Here is a 17,261-nt window from a genome sequence, read left to right as displayed (position 1 = left end):
AGATTGTTTTTAGCACATTTAAGGTAACCATTTATTGCAATTTTTGCAGTGTTTTGCGATATGTGCATAGCACAGCTTGAAATTGTGATAACGATAAATTTGCGATTTATTGTGCAGTCCTAATGAGAAGATTGTTTTTCTAAAGGAAAAGAACAAATTCTTAAGAAACACTTGTAGCCAAGGACCATACTGATGATTTTGCAGAAATACATACAAGAATTTTTTTCTCTTACTTTATTTTCTATTTTTTAAATTAAGTTACTGACTGCATCATTTTTTGACATTTGTACCACAGACTCGACATTACAACATATAGAACATTTAGTTACTTTAAAAGGGGCTTTCATACTGGGCTGCTTGATATGAGTCACAGAGTCTGATTTGCTTGACTGGTAGGAAAGCTTGCCTGAAGTCTGATGTGTAGAAGAAGAAACCAACCTCTTGAAATCATACTAGGAAGCGAACCCTGGTGCAATTCAGGAACAGTGTGATTGTAGACAAACTGTTCCATGTGCAAAAAAAAAAAGGAATTGAACCAGCAAGAGTCTATGAAAAAAGTCAAACAAATTTTGAATCACAAAATCTGAATGAGTTTAAAACATTGAAACAATTGAATAATGTAGGTATAGTGGTATAATAAAGAATTGCAGGCACTTGTTAATATGTGATTATCAGAGGATAAACTAGAGCAGACAGATGACTAGCTGGTTTTCTTTCTGCTTCTCTTTCTTCTGTTCAAAGCTCATTTTGACTAACTGCTACTCTAAATAAGAAGCTATTGCAACTGAAGATTCTGTCGGTACTTGAAGGTGGCGTGTGAAAGCAGATAAAATAAAAGTAAGTGTCTGACACATACCAAATCTGAGGATTTATTTTAGTAATAAAAAAAAGATGGAAAAGTTTAATTCATGTATATTTTGTTTGACTTCAGATAGGCTAATAAGGCTTTTTATGCTTTTTTAAGGCATAGTTTTGAGATTTTGCTTCAGATTACAGTCTGACTTTTATACATTGGTAAGATACCTTAAAACCAAGCAATGAAAGAAATTTACAGAACAGTTGCCATTTCTGTCAATTGATATGAGAAAAATTGTTGTTTTCAATCTGAATTGTTTTATCGTTTCCTTTTGTGGCCTTATTCAGATGTGCTGGTTTGTTTTCTTTGAAACAGACAGACATAAAAAATGTATAAAGGCGTTGACAGAAATTGAGAGATATCAAGAACTACGGTTCTTTATGAAAATGTGGTGGACTCATCTGATCACCTTGAAGGCTATAAAACAAATATTCTATCTAATTTACAGACGCTGCTTGAATTCAACTCCACTCTTAGGTCAACAGAATCACAAAAGTGAAATTAATGTTTCAAAAGTAGATATGTTGGGATATTTTTTACTTTTGTAATCTTTTTAAAGCACAACAGTCAAAAACGCTTCTAAAAACGGATGGAAGCTGGCCTTTAATTGTCCCCACTTGTGTTTCTGTCGGGCAGGAGCTTTGAGTACCTGTTATTTACTGATGGCAGACAAGGGTTGGGACAATGAAAGAATGGGGGCACAGGAGCAGTGTCGAGAAAAAGGAAAAGAGGGCTAGAAGAAGATGGAGAGGGACAGTGATAGTGTGTGGCACTGCAGCTAGGATGGTGTACAACCTGCTACTCAGCTGCAGCCACCAATCAAACAGAAGTGAATGGCTGCTGGCGCTGAGCCGTGACACTGATCACTGGCGCACAGAACACTGTCAAAACCATCTTGATAGGTAATTAGGGCTACTCCTCACTCTAGCTGTTATTTGCTAACATAGCGTAGTGCAGCTATGATGGGCACGTGACATCCAACTCTGGCTGCACGTCTTTGTGTAATGATGTGTGTGAACCTTGTTTTAAAGATAAAAGTATAGTGCCACATACACACAGAAAGCGCTGATCGCGGGTTCTTGGATTTGATGCCCAACACTAGTACATGCACCTGCAGTTGGTAGAGGCTTGGTGCGAAATGTTGAAGCGGTGCAAATCTTGCGAATCTTTTTTTTTTGGAAGTGGTCACTTGAGCATGCGTTGATACGGCTGGTGTGTATTTACTATTAGAGTCCTTTAAAATAGTTACTAATGCACATTGTGTCGTGTGCAGGCCATGTTGTTTTTAAAGAGCCAGTTAAGTTTGCATGATGAGATTTAACCTGTTCTGCAAACCCAAGTAAAGAAGAAAAGACTAAAGTAGAAACGCAGACTGGCAAGTTGGTGCTCCTTTTGTAATATAATATTTAAAATACCCCCCTTTAGCCTTCATCCCTCACAAGGAAACCTCTGCAAAAATGCCTGCTTTCAAACTTGCATTGCAAACAATTTAGCAATTTGTGCCGTTATTATCCTAATTTGCATAAATGAGAGAGAAAGAGAGCACATTGTGCGTGTGCTTTGATTAAGAGGGAATGTGTTTGAATGTGGGTCCTCCAGCTTCAAGAAAGATTTGATACTTGAGGGGCTGAAGTGTTTTTGATGGAAACTCCATTAATGATTGATAACAGGAGGAGAGTGGTTATCTCCCTTCTCCAGCACCATCAATTATTGAAAGCTCCTTGCTTGCATTTTGGTGGCACATAAAATATCACCATTTTAAAATCTCAAGTTGATACTATGTGCCACAGGAATTTGGATTGTGCATTGATTTCCTGAAGAACTACCTCCCTTGGGGTATCATCTGCTCATTTTTGTGTGCATCTCAAAGTGAATTTATGCTTTGAGATGTCAGATATTGGCAGTGTTGACACTTTGTGCTTCAGCTTCACATCTATGTGCCCAGACTTGCAGGTTGACATTATCTCAGGCTTAAAAACACACTGGTGATTAAGCACTTGCTCTTCACTCTAGCCTCTGATCCAGCTGGCTGTGTGCTAACACAGTGCAGTACTTTTAATAGCTGGAATGAATCAGCTGCTGTTTATGGTAAGAATCCCACATGCCTGGTGCTGAGTATGAAGTTGATGTGCTGAGTGGATGAAGTGAAGGAGGAGATTTGCATTGGCTTGTGAGTGTGTGCCAGTGCAACAGCGGACATTCTCCGAAGCTAAGTGCTGATTCAAGTTGCATCAAGACAAGCTGACAGGCCTGCAGGCCTTTCCGTGTCAGCGCAAAGGTTCTCATCAGGTCTTGCAGAGAGAATTCTCTCAGAAAGCTCCACTGCACTTCCACACAGTGAGGCTCGATGAAGTCTTTGTGCTGCATGTGGCATCCTCGGTGCCGAGTGTCTGCCTGTTTCACTCGAAGTGCTTCAAGGCACAGCAAGAGTACGGTAGATGTTTTTGCGAAACTTCAAGTGGCTGCAGAAGCTTTCTATAACTAAGGTAATGATTATTGGGCTGGTAACAAGCAGAGAATGCCTGGAAGCAACTCTGTTGAATGCTTCCCTGTTTTTGCATCATCTGAGTGACACCTTCATTTAGTGGTGTCAATACTGAAGTTATTTATTGGCAACAAAGCCTTGCAGCCTGAGTCTCTACAGAGAAACTAAAAAAACTGGATGTTTGAAATGGTTGTCAAGACAGAAGGATGTCATAAGTGAGTTAGAGCAAATAAAAACCATTAAAGTGACAAATTTACCGTGTTTTTACTATTGGGTGGGTCTCAACCATTATTGAGGTGATGTGTGCTGTCCATTTTATGTCAACAATGATGTATTCAAAGAAACTACTTTCCGGTAGCTGCAGTGGTGAGGTGGTTTGCAGTTGGATTTGGAGATTAATGCGAACAGGGTTAACAGCACAAAGAGATGCATTTCACAGAGGAGACGGAGCTTTGCGTTCGACCTTTTGAATGGTGATAATGACGCCGGAGACAGATGCACTTCCGCCTAAGCTGCACGGCATCATGCCTGAGTTTAGACAACACCGCCGCTAATAGAGCGCACTCATGTGGGGTTAACAGGTCCACGCTGTAGCACATTTACAAAAGGGACAGTGTGTGTGACGCTGTCAGAACACAACATGCTAAAACGTGAGAGACGTGTCAACATTCTTGTGCCCACACACACACACACGCAAACACACATACTGGTACCTGGTGCTCATCTGTAAAATGGAAATAAAACGTGTTTGCCTGCCTGCCTGCCTGTCTGCAGGTCTTGTCTCCCTGTCTGTCCTTGCACCTGAGAGCATCAGCAGGGTTATTAGACGGGCCCTATGGCTGTCGCTGATAAGGCCTGTATGGGTGCTGCTCCTGACAGAACTGCCTGCCTGCATTGCAAACACTAGTCTCTGGCCAGGGGATTACTGTCTTCTGCCATTTCTGCTGATGCCTTTCTTTATGTTATCCTCTCCAGTCAGATGTGCTGCATTTGAATAACTTGCCTGATGTTGTAGAAATAGAACTCCCTGAAATCTCCCCCTGCATATAAATGAAGGGACGCAGGCAAAAGACGCTTGTAAGAAATCTTCCTGCTGTCTTGCTTGCGTCTCCATCTTCTCTTTCCTCCTGCAACTGGCCATAACTGGTTATTTACATGCTCTGTCACTTACTGGGCGGAGTGATGCTGATGGGTTAGGATGCTTGCTAATCCACTCTCCTGCTGTCATTAATGAGAAGCAAACAGACTATTACCACCTCCTTTCTCTGCTCATCATAAGCTTGCCTGTTACTCATGTGCACGAGCCACGCACACATGCACACAAACACACACAGCTGGGATGGAGAGTGCTTCTTGTTTCTTTAGCACTGCTGAGTGGAGCCCTGCTTTGGTAATTGATCCTGCTCAGTACATGGTGAGGAGGCAGGCAGAGAGAGGGAGGCAGGCCCTAAGTGTTGTCAGTTTGCTGCATTAATTTTTCAACCGTGGCCAGCGAGGCTGGAGGGACGAGGAGGGGCGTGCTGCAGAGCTGGCTGTGAGGAAACATACTGTACGTGACGCTGCCTACACTCAGATTACTGTTGATTGGTGCTCGTGCTAAAAAAAGTTACCCTTTGTGAGTCTCAGTTATGATTCAGCTGATTCGTCTATTTGCTCTCAGCCTCATCCCTGTGACAAATCTGTTTCACTCCGGCTCTTTTCCTTCTGCTGCTCATGAATAGCCCTCTGGGGGTTTTATGACTTGTGCCTTTGTCGGGGGGCTTTTTTAACCTATCAGATGGTGTACAATATGTACAGCTGATGATGGACAGACTTCATTTTGGTTTTGACTCCCTAATGATGTCCGTAAATCAACTGAGATATGGATTTAATTGGAGAAGAATGGATTAGATTACTCAGTTTTTAGTTGTAAAAATTGCTATTATTCCTTCTCTGTTCCTCACAGCTTTCCCTGGTGATCTGTGTCAAAATACTCACCCCCTGTAATTGGTGGCTGCTCTATCACAGTGCAGGTCAGCAGCTGCAAAGGAGTGATTTTAATGTCCGTCAGAGCCATGCTATCGAACACTTCCATGAGTCATTAAGACTGGCTCACAGACACGGTGGACGTCACCGCTGACATTTGTGCAGATGTGACTCACAATTTCTTGCGTTTATTTAATTCTTTGTAGGCAATTTAAGCATGACACATTTGATGTAGCTTCTCCCCAGCTTGCCTTCTGCTGAAGTGTAGCACCTCGTCACAGACGTCACGGAGAGTGTGTAAAACGGCTCGGTGATGATGCGGTGTTTGAATTACACTGAGAGAGTGCGCTGCCTGGAGACTGCATGGGAGTGAAATCATAATCGTTGCAGTTGTAGCTTCCAAGTCCCACACTGTCAGAAAGGATTAAAAGCAGAAGATAAATATCCTGTCTTCATTTTTACACATTAAACGGCAGTATATGATGATCTGCAAAGACCTTAAAAATGACAATTAAGCTAGATCTGAAAAAAGTGAAACAATTGCCTTGACTGTATTATCTACAAACAAAAACAGTTCTTTGACATTATAAAAGTGAATTAAAAACATGTAATTGTCCATCTTTTCATTCAGTCTGTTTTAACTCAAACTGCACTGTCTTTTCTGGAAAATCTTTAAGCACCAGCCTTCAACAAAGCCTTTCTGTTGTCGATTTAGTCGTCTTGAAGTCCCAACTGAGATAACCCTGAGAGTGTCAGACACAACTCAGACCACATCAGACGTGTTTCTCTGCAGGCAAAGTTCCCCTTTCTGGAGAACAGAACTGTTGATGTGCCAATGTTCGATCATTTCCGTGACAGATTGAGCAAACTAGATAATAAAGGCTTTGTTTCATCATTTTGTTTGGGCTCAAAGGGGAAATCCTAAAAGTTAACCAAAACAACAACATATTGTAAAAGACCATTGTGCAAAGAAGTTTCGAATTTTTTAGGCATCCGGCTGAAATCCTTTTGGAAAAGTCCCCCTTTTCAATCTAATGTTCTGGTTTAGAGTTTACCCTCAATGTTGCAGCACACATTGTAAACAAGCAGGGCAGGCCTAAGATAACCTCTGTGATTTACAGTCTGTCAGGTCATGCAGGTGAGAGTCCTCACTGCTGTGTCCCATCCAACAGGTGTGTTTTCTCTCCCAGGTGTGACGCCTCTCCACCCCCCACCTCATCTCCTATCCTTTCACCCGTCTGCCAGTTTAGCTAGCCAGGACAGGCCTTATTTCTCTCCAAAACTATGATTGCATTCTTGAGCTATTCCTGCCCCTCCTTCGGAACAAGAGCCCTCTCCATCTCTCTTTCTTTCAAGCAGAGGCTGCCGGGTGCATATCCCCTTTGAAGATGTAATCTCGGAAAACACAGAGACATCTCCAGGATTATCTTAAATGTCTTCAGTATGTCAACAGCCTAGCCCTGTTGCAGAGCAGCTTTTGGCCGTTTAAGGGGTCGGCTGTGATGACAGCAGAGGAAAATGCCGCGCGGGAGAGTCAGTCATGGGGTCAAACCTGCTGACTCCATTCAGGTTCCAGACTCTCCCTGTTCAAACTGGATGTTAAGCGATACGATGGGTTGATGTACTTCCTCTTCTGGTGGGGCTGGGTTTACAATCCAAGGTAATGGCAGGCAGTGAAATGCTCAGGAACAGATGTTGTTGGTAGGTAAAGTACATTTATGTCACTGTTTTTCCCCCAAAATGCTACAGCAATATGAGCAGTGCAGCGACAGAGCTAGAACATTTTAAATGGGGAGCGGGAGAAAGACTTTGGAAAGGTGGCAAATGAAAACAGATTGGAAGGCCATTACAAGTGAAAGGACCAAACATATGTATTTCAAACTGTTATTTATTTATTGCTTCTTTAAGAATTTGCATTGTGTTGATGATTTCTCAATCTTTTTTCAATAATTATATCAATATTGACTCAAAAACTGGGGGGCAAAACTTTTTGCTTAGGGGTAGCTGCCCCTTTGCCCTCCTATAGCTCCGCCCCTGAAATAGTACAAGATCTTAGCTGAGCGCACAAAATCAAACGAGCGAGTTGTTGCAAAAGGGAAAGCTAAAGCTCGACAAATTAGACGCAGATAAACGGGGACTCCTTGAAAAGGTTCTTGACTTTATCATATCAGATGCTATAGAGAGGAGATTTTTAGGAAGTTCTTGGAAACTTAATCACAGAGAGGCCGCCTAGGGAACACATTGTTATCGTAATTACCTGCTGAGCAGTAACTTCAAAAGCAGTGTTGTCGATGCCTTACTGCCCTCTTCTCAGTCACACAAAGCTGTCTTGTGTGGGCTGCAGCCTGCTTTGACATCTCTGTGCTTTGCTCTGAGTGTTGTTGTGTGTGTGTGTGTGTCCCCCCCCCCCCCTCCAATTCTCTTTCCAGCCATGAACACAGAACTGCAGGGCAAACACGCAAATATTGTTTTGGTGAGATCAGGCTTGCAGATTGAGGACGGGCTTGCGTCAGTGTCTACGTGCGGGTGATGGCTGGCTTCGGGGTCACTGTCAGGAACCGACGCCATACGGAGACCTCTTCTGTCAAACAACAAGACCTTCCTGCCACCCAGCACACGTGTATTTTGTATTTCTTTCCTTCGCTTTTCAGTTTAGAGCACAAATGATCGGTTTGAATGAAAAGCAATCCCAGGCTCTTCACTGATGGCATTTAAACGGGAGGAAATAACAGTTGATGATATCAGAGCAGGAGAGAGTGATAGAGAAGGACGAACAGCTCATGGGGGGAAGAAACACTTGACCTGTTTGTTTTGGAAAAATGGTATTTCTCTAGCTAATTTCCTTCTGATAAATATCTGACAGCTCATTGTAAAGTGTTTTATCTTGGCTTAAGGAAAACCTTTTCTCTGGTCTCCGATCGATTTCAAAGACTCAGCGGCTGCTCAAAATTACACCCCCTCCTCCTTATTTTTTTAAATTTTTTTTAAGAGCTCTTCCGTTTGCATAGAGGTAATCAATTATGTACAAAACATTTGCCAGCTAATTTTAGATTCCCATGGGCTTTCTCCTTTTCATTGCCATCCTTCTGGGTCCCTACCTCTCCAGACAGGCTGCAATTTCTCACTCAAATCATTGACTGCTGTTGGCTGTGCAGGGGGGGGATTGATTTTTACTGCGCTCGCCCTCTCTGGTTGAACAGTTGATGAGTTGTGTTAAGACACTCAGGGACGGGCCTGTCTGTTTTAAGGAGATGAGGTAACCTTTTATAGCTGGCCTTGTATAAATACATATGTACCTTAACTGTAGACATGAATATGTTGATGAGTCTGGGAGACTGGGATTTACCCCAGGTGGCTAAAATAAGCAATGTGTTTAGTTCACTAGAATGACTCGGTTAAGAAATTTGTCTTATCTCAGTCGATTCAGTCAGACATGACTGAAAGAATTCAGAAAGAAATACCAATGGTGAGTGAAAAATAAGAGACCACTGATTGGAGTAGAAAGTTAAAGTTAATATTGGATAGCTCCAATATTGCTCGCCATTCTCGTTGCACAGGTAATGTTGGGCTGGAGTTGTTAGGCGCTGTAAGCTAAAAGTAGAAAGTGTCAACAAAGGGATGATGGGAAATGAAGGAAGGCTCACTCAACACCAACAGTCCCACTCACAATTCAGAGGCAAATTTTTGATAAACTATTGCCACTCTGCAGAAACTATGGCCTAGAAAATGACACCTTTTTTTATTTTTCATTTTGGTTTTATAATCATAATTAAGACAGCTGGGAACTCTCTTAACAGAGATCAAAATATGATTGAAGTGAAACTTTAAATTCGATAATTTCATCAAATATCCTAAAAGGGTGATTTCTCAGAAATCAGTGCAGACCTTTTGCTGCTCTGTTCATATTATTGAGGATCACATTGCTTAAACTCCATCTGAAGCCCGCGTCTCAAGTGGAAGCAATTTTCTTCTTGTCTAGTGTCTCTCATGCGGTCTTACAAATGAAATTCAGCTGCAGGTCTAGATGTTGTAGTGCATTTAGTTTCTCATAAATGTTTGCATTCCTCAGTGATTGCTCCTTATGGTTTCCAAAACCCAGAAAAGTGTGCTGCCTTTAACCACCATTAGTCTTCCTTTTATGGATATGCAGGTTAATGTCATTGCAGAATATCAGAAAGTTCACTTTTATTGTTGGCAACTGACAGAAATGTTCAACTGAATCAATTTAAAAGTATTGAAAATGATCACAATAAAGAACTTAACATATGGCGAGACTAATGGTACGATACGATCCTTTTCTTTTTTAACGGTCACCCTTACACACTACAGACACTGACATTCTTCATTGGGTCCATTGGTGCGTGATATAGCTGGGTGATATCAACCTAATAGGCTTACCTGTCAGCACTGTATGGGACTTAAACCCTGTAAATTACATTTTTCTGCGACACCTGCTCGCCTCCCCGCATATTTATGGCTCTCTCCTCTGCCCTGTCCTCTTCTTTTTTGGCCTCTGTCCAAAATCAACCCCCTCTTCCCACATAATGTTTCTTGCTACGTTCCCTTCTTCTCCTGGGTTGAATGAGTGAGCAGGTGTTATGTTGTATGAGGGGCCCCTATTACTTTCATGGACTTCCTCCCTTTTTGAACAATATTTATATCATTTTCCTTGAATTCCATCGATTTTACTAAATGTAAGAAGAAAAACTTGAAAAATTTGATTTATTCTATCATAACAAACTTTTGCTACATAAGAAAAATTGACCAAAAAAATGTTTTTAGTCAAATTCATTCAATAAAATATTTATAATTTTTTGTACATGGACCACAGTGTTGCAGTACAAATTCTCCAGTTCTATGTACTTAAGTCTTTATAGATGCAGTGCAGTTTAAGGAGAGCTGCCACTATGTGGCTTTAAATGAAAGTAACTGTAGTGAGAAAAAAATTGTGCATTTTACCAAAGGAAGTCATTTCTGTCGGTTTTCAGAACAACAAATACAACGTATATTGAGTCTTAAACCACAACAGTCATGTCCAAATGGGCATTATTATATGGGCCATTAAAATGCCAAGATATATCATTAATATTGATGCTAAACAGGTTTATGGAAATAAGAAAAAAAAGAAAATATCTATTTTTTAGAAATGTGCATTTTCACTGGAAGCTTGTTTATTGTTTACAACATTGATTTGTTTGCTGGAAACATATGGTGACCGGTACAATGTTACAACCTCCTTATCGGTCTAAACGAATCCATTTCTAAATAATTAGTGCTGCCCCTAAAACGCCTCGGATGCACTCATTCTCCTATTGCTGATATAGATTTTAGTCAAAGTAAACAGCTGCAGCTCTTTTTGTTTTTAGGTTTGAAACTCCTGCTTTGTTTCAGCTGCAGTTTTTAATTTAAATTGAAAACAAAGATTTTGGCCTGTATTAAAAAAACTGTATAAAGGAATTTAAAAACAAACAAACATTCAATTGAGAAGAGTGGGACTCAAACTGGCGGCTTATGGTTATAGACTGTTTGGCTTAAAAATTTTAATTACTTTAATTATTTATTGGGTTTTCTTAGAATTCATGACAGTTTTATTTAGAAATGTATGCAATTTAATTAAATGTGTTCTACAATTCTTTTGTTAAACCACTAAATAGTTACTTACCGGTGGTACCTTTAAAGGGAATATAGTTAAAAAGAGTATTGCTTACATTTTTAACCAACTATATATAGCTTGTAAGAAAACAAATAAAACTACTATGAAACAATCTGATTTGATTTCATTCTGGAAGATTGAAACATGCAGTCGCTAAGGGTGCATCAAGGAACAGACTGTAAGTGTGGTTAGCAAATCCCAAAGGCTTTGGTGTCTTTGTAGGTTTTGGGGCCATGCTGGATTTGTATCAGCTTGTGAAGGGGGCAGAAAAAGCTGTAAACACTGAGAAGAGACAGAAGAGACGAAAGGGTGCATTAAGACAGTGAATCTCACCCCTCGGAGTGTAATGGACTCAGGGTGAGGACTGGCCAAGCACCAGGCTGCTGATAACCTTTGGGAAGGACATTGTTCCTGCGCATTGGGGGGTGGGGTTGCACGAGTGTGTGTGTGTGCTGGTGGGGGGTGTTCACACAAGTGTGCTGCATTATACAGAGGGTGAATGGTGGTGCAGTTGTTCATCGGTTCATTGGCTCTCTTGCAGGGTTAGGAGGTAGAGTAAATGGGGCAGTATAGCAAAGTCCCTCCTGGTTTCCTCCATACATTTTTCAACATCAGGGTGTATTTTTCTCTGATGCGTTTGTCCTCCGCCTGAACCAGGTTCTCCCTTGCATTCCATTAAAATGAATCTAACAGCCTTTTCTTCTGTCTCCTTTCTCCTCAGATCATCCCTCAAGGAGAGGTTGGAGAGGAGGTGTGCATGAGGAATACATGAAGGGTGGGACAGGGAAGGGGTGGCGACACAGCAGCAAAACCACTGAGGTCACACAGGTAAAAGAATTATTTTGCAGCATTCTGTTGTTTGTGCTTTTATTATATTTTCAGCCTTTGCTTCTTTTTATTTTGACTTGTAGCTGGTCTGGCACGCAAAGCCAAAGTGAGGGAGGAATGAGGCTGATTTTTATTGGGCCCTCTTGGGCTGGTGGCCCAGGAAAAACTAGGAACAGGGCAGTTTTCAGCTGCTCTTAAAAAAAAAAAGTACTGTTTGGCTCTGCCTGCAAAATCCAGCTAGGCCCTGCCCAGACCTCTGCAGCCAGTGTCAATACTTGGAAAAATGAGCAGAACCTTAATGACTTGACTCCAGAAATATTCCTTCTTTTTTTTTTGCCTTTTTTTCTTCTTTTTAAACCAGATTGTAAAAGAGTGAAAACAGAGAAATGGAAACCTAAGACTTGAAAACAGTTATTTGTTTTTATAGATTGTGCTCTTAATCCTTACTATAGTTGAATTTTGTCTACAAAACGGTCAGCACTACACAATTATCCTCTTTATACCACATGTTTTTGGGTTCACATTTGGCAGTTTTGTTCATTTTCCACAATCAATAATCATAATAAAATGCCAGCTCCACATCAGTTTACACTCTTTTGTTTCCTCTAACAGATTCTTTGCTACCAGGGATAAGAGCAGATGACCGGAGGGCTTTAAAGGGTGGGTGGGGGCAGATCAGGGATCAAATAAATAAATAAAGGGCTTGCTAATCTTTCTTAAAGCAGTGTGTTTCTGTGTGGTTGGCTGTTTGAGTGCATGCGTTTTTTAGGGAGCATCTGTCTTGTGGTGTTTCATGTCTGTGCAGACTGACAGATATTGTGCAAACGCACACTACTATGGGGGATCAGCCAAAGCAATTAAGGGCTTGATTGCACAGAAAGTGACCGGTTTATCTTGCACACACATATTCAAAAATGCATGCTATGGCCATAAGAACAGGCACATGTAATGCACATTAGAGAAAAAAACTGCAAAAAAGAAACACAGGCGTGAAAGCTTCAGAAAACCATTTTTATCACCTTTTCTTTGCTGCTGCCATCCTCCATTCATGCTTTGTGCCGGTCATCAACTCATATCTGCTAACAATGTTTAATGCCATGTTAACACATTAACACAGTGCTCCACCAGTTGATCAAACAATTCTGTGGTTAAGGTGGAATTTGGCCAGCCATTCTCAGTATTGTAGATCTCGTTGGGCTTAATGAGTTTGGAAAGGCTGTCGGTGCTGAGACCATGTTACAGGCTGTTGCTGTTTACAAAGTAGAATTTTCCCCTAGTTTGAACTGGATATTCAGAGGTTAGGATGACATGTTACACCCAAGTCTGTTTTGACCAATGAAGCTGAGTTTCAACAGCGGCAAAGTAAAAGTAGTAAGCTAGACTTATTTTTTTGTTTCTTTCTGCTTTTTTATTTTTATTTTTATTATCGTTATTTTTTTTTTTTTACAGAAGTGAAAAGCCAGAATAGCATGCATACATTTTGTTTACTTTTAAACAATGTCTTATTCTAAAACCATGGATGCAGAAATGGATCACTTGTGGTGATGTTCATGCCGGTTATCATCTTTAAAACTGCTTTCTCAAGCTGACTTTTTTTAAAGTAATTTTTGGGGGAACATGTGCTGCAAGAAGCATCTCACAAACAAGCAGCAGTATAAAGTGGTGCGAGTGGGAGGATGAAAGAGAACATTGTCTTTTTCTCTCCAGCTTAAGGACAGAGCAGAACAGGTTGTGTGAGGATACTTGCTTTCCCTAACAATGTCTCACTTTGCCCCAGGGCTGCCCCTCCTTCTCTGATGCAGCTGAGAGTTGTGTGGAGTTTGAAACTGTACATTCTTTCTGCACCAGACTCTGTTCCCAGTGTGCTGAAGTTTTTAAAGTAACAATGCGACTTTGCTACCAATTGAGATAATTGTTGTATTAAATTACAAAGGAAGTTTATTAAAAAGATTTAGCTGGCTTTCTCTATAACAGTTTCTCCCTTCATGACTGAGTTTGAGTCACACAGAAAAAAATGCCTTGTTCATTATGGCTACAGCAGCAAACAGAGAACAAAGAGGCATAAAGTTCAGGGCCTTTTTTATTGCAAACTGTTATCTGGTGACCAAATGAATATGTTTTATCTCTTCCCCAAATGTTTATCTTACATATATCTGCCTTTTATCTACATTCTCATCACCTTGCTTTTTTTAATTCCTACATCCAAGCAGTTACTGTTAACCAAAAAGTTAAAGACCCACTCCGATCATCTTTTGCTCTATTTCAAAATTGTCCCCAGTGTTTTTTGTTGTTGTTATGATTGTGCCGTTTTTAGCCACAAAAAAACTGTTGTTTTCAAGGACAGTTTCTGCAGAGATGCAGTACGGAGTTTTGGGCATCATAGTTGGCATGTAGCAACCCCGGCCCCTTTCCCTTCCCCGTTGGTAAGAGCTCAGAGTGGGAAGCTTGGCCCACCCAGCGTATTGTTTATGTAACAAATACAATCTTTATTAAACAGCTTTTTTTCGTCTGCTCCTGATTTACAACAATTTGATTAAAGGAACACTCAGGAATTAAATTTTAAGCTTGTTTTTCTTAATAAACGTCCTCCATCAGTCATGCCACAAAACATAAAAAACGCAATTTTCATTGGAGTGGGTCTTTAAATCTTTGGATGGCAATAAAACTTGCTCTTCTAGCAAATGCATGTCTTGCTTTGCAGAACAGTTGACATAAAGAATGGTCTCAATGCTACCTAATGAGTAGAAAACAACGCAGGTGTGCTCAAAGGTTACCTGTTTATCAAAGGTCAAACTGAGACAAACCGCCCACCAGGCTAATGCTAAGTTAGGTTGCCAATCACTTTTCAGGATACTTTCTCTGCAGCAAGAAAACGCCAAACACCAACCTTGAATGGTCTCCATGTTAAGTAAAATGATCGCCACAGGAGGGAAAATAATAGGGTCCAGTCAAAAAGCATCTCATTGATAATTTTCAAAGGGAGCCAAAGGCCAAAGTGATAAAAGAGCAGATTACAACCTTAAAGGCGTAGAAAAAGAATCGTCCAAAGACTTCTGCAGGAGACATGGAGAAAGCACCTACATTGCTTCAAAGGCTTTCAAGAAACCAAGTTTATCATTTTATGTTTTGTTTTTTTAAATGACACTTTTTTGACATAATATATTTAGGAAAAGTCAACATACTAAAACACAGGAAACTCTTGGAGAATCTCTTTGCTTAATTAAAATGTACTTCAAATCTAAAATTAGTTTGAGTAGGAATAATATGGTGCATAACTACAGGTTACCATAGAAATCAAAATGTTTCCCCAAGCCAACAAAATCAGAGAGAAAGTTGTAATAAATTCAAATTCTCTTTCAAATATCTGCTCATATAATCTGATATGACATCACTCAAGTGGCTCGCCATCTTTATGTGCTGGTCGGTCCATTATGTTATCCATCACTGGATCTCTCTGTCTGGTATCGTCAATTACCCGAAGGAAAACAACATTAGAGGCCTGAATGGGACATGGAGCTGTGGCAGGCCTGACATGGCTGTGTTATATTATTACACAACCTGTTGGCTGTCCGCCTGTCAAGTGTCTCCTGACTCTGATGAATGGCTGTAATATGCCGCACATCACAACACTCCAAGCCACACACTCATTAATGGCTTCTCACAATGCTGAGGACGCTCCTTCCACGCCGAAGCAGGACTCCCAGAGAGAGAGGGGGGGTGGGGGGGTGGGAAATGGCTCTCATGAACACGTCGAGCTCGTATCGGTAAACAAAAGAATCACGGTGTCCTCATCTGCATCGTTTCACAAAATTCTGGCATCTGGCGCGCTTTGGATGACGGGGCACAAAGCAGAAGAAATATTGATTGTCAGCGTGAGACATGTGTTTCTCGCTTATAGGCGTCTGTCCATCTGTGGCACGTTCACAGCGATTATAGGAAATGTGTGAGATGCTGGCCAAGTGTTAGAGAGTCACAGTTGACGTACAGGGAGAAAGAAGGCTGAGTGACTTGGATGCCACGTGAAGGGAAGCTGATTGGTCTTTCTGTCAATGAATAAGGAGCTCCGCCACCAAAGATCCTCCAAACTACTTGACTCTAAATGGCAACAAACAGATTTGATTGTCACAGAGACTTCTCCCTCAGAGCGTTCAACTTAAGCTGATGAGCTATTTTTGAGGAACGTGTAAGCGAAATGCCGAAACTTTTTCAAATATTTGTTAGATGTGAAGAGTTTGTTTCAAATTTGCTTGACCTTAAGTCACATTGGTGACCTTGTCGTGCTTTCTGTGGGTAGAGGTCACTGCAAAGCATCGTTCCCAGGATTTAAGCATTATCTTGCCATCAATTTTTAACTGTTTCATAGAGAAATTGTTGTTTTTTAGAGGCATAAAATGGTGATGTTAAAAGATTTTCATTGTCACCTCACTTAGATGTGTCTGTGTTTTTGGGCTCTCTGCTGCTGAACAGCACCTGCAGCGTGCGCCTGCCAGAAACAAAGCTAGACATGGAGAAAGCTTGCATGAATATTCCTCTGTGTCTGTGTTGGTGCATGAGTTCTCTCTCACAGTGTGAGTTTCTCAGCTTGAAATGCAACACCTGCAGATGTATCTTGTAAAACTGCAGCCGCCAGACTCACTTTCATTCAGTTAGGACCATTGAAACAAAGCCATGAAAGTAGCTCTCTCAACAGTGTGAAGATTTTCCTGCGTTGGTGTGCCTTCGTGTACAGGATTTTTACCCCCCCCCCATTGTTTAGTTCCAGAATCTGTTAACTGAACGGCAGAAAAGAGCAGTGCTGCTCCCCATGTCAAAATCTCTAAATTTGGAACATAGGAGGTCCCTGACAGCCTGTTGACATGTTGCAGATTTATGCAAACGTGCACACATACACTCATGCTGCTGCACAGGTTTTTGACATTGCACATTGTAGCAGTGGTTTCTAGTTGCTGCTGATCTTTGTGCTCTTCAAACTCCAAATACCAGAGCTGGAGTTATTCTCCACTCTGCTCCTTGACCCTCCTAATTGAGAACGGCTGTCACTGAGGAGGGAAAGAGCTATACGGGAAGAGAGATTAAGAGCAGATTCTTCTGTGAAAGGAAGAGTGAAAAAGTAAAAGAAGCAAGGCGCTAATTCTGTCCAGGCTGATGTTGGTCAGGTCTGACCATAAGCCAAGCAAAGCTACGTACAAATCTGCAGAAAACAGGAGGAGCAAAGCAAAATACAGCATTTGATTAGAAGAAAGAAAAAAGGCAAATGTTGTTTGGAGTTCAGAGAGAACTGGATAAAGGAAAATCAAAGCAGAGGGAAAAGAAGAGGTGCGGTAAGCTCAGTGACAGCTGCATGCGTGTCGTATTGGGTGACGGTCTGTCCGTCTGTCAGAACAGATATTTCTGTCTGCTTAGTGCTGCCTTACAGGCTGCCAGAGATGCTCCTTGTGTCATCGCTGAGTGCCTGCTGTCACTGGCTAAAAAGG

At 41.2% G+C, this 17,261-nt stretch overlaps 1 protein-coding gene across 3 annotated transcripts in view; it reads left to right on the top strand.

Annotated features, from left to right (window-relative positions):
* Positions 1-17,261, top strand: part of LOC101175428 (zinc finger MIZ domain-containing protein 1) — a 94,971-nt gene that overhangs the window by 9,420 nt on the left and 68,290 nt on the right. For all 3 annotated transcript variants that reach the window (XM_004077107.4, XM_011484425.3, XM_011484426.3), the window contains exon 2: positions 11,681-11,787. The gene's annotated coding sequence lies outside the window, so the exon portion shown is untranslated. The remainder of the gene's footprint in view (positions 1-11,680; positions 11,788-17,261) is intronic.

The sequence above is a fragment of the Oryzias latipes genome, chromosome 15 (assembly GCF_002234675.1).
Source record: "Oryzias latipes chromosome 15, ASM223467v1".
NCBI lineage: Eukaryota > Metazoa > Chordata > Actinopteri > Beloniformes > Adrianichthyidae > Oryzias > Oryzias latipes.
This window is presented reverse-complemented; position numbering and strand designations above follow the sequence as displayed.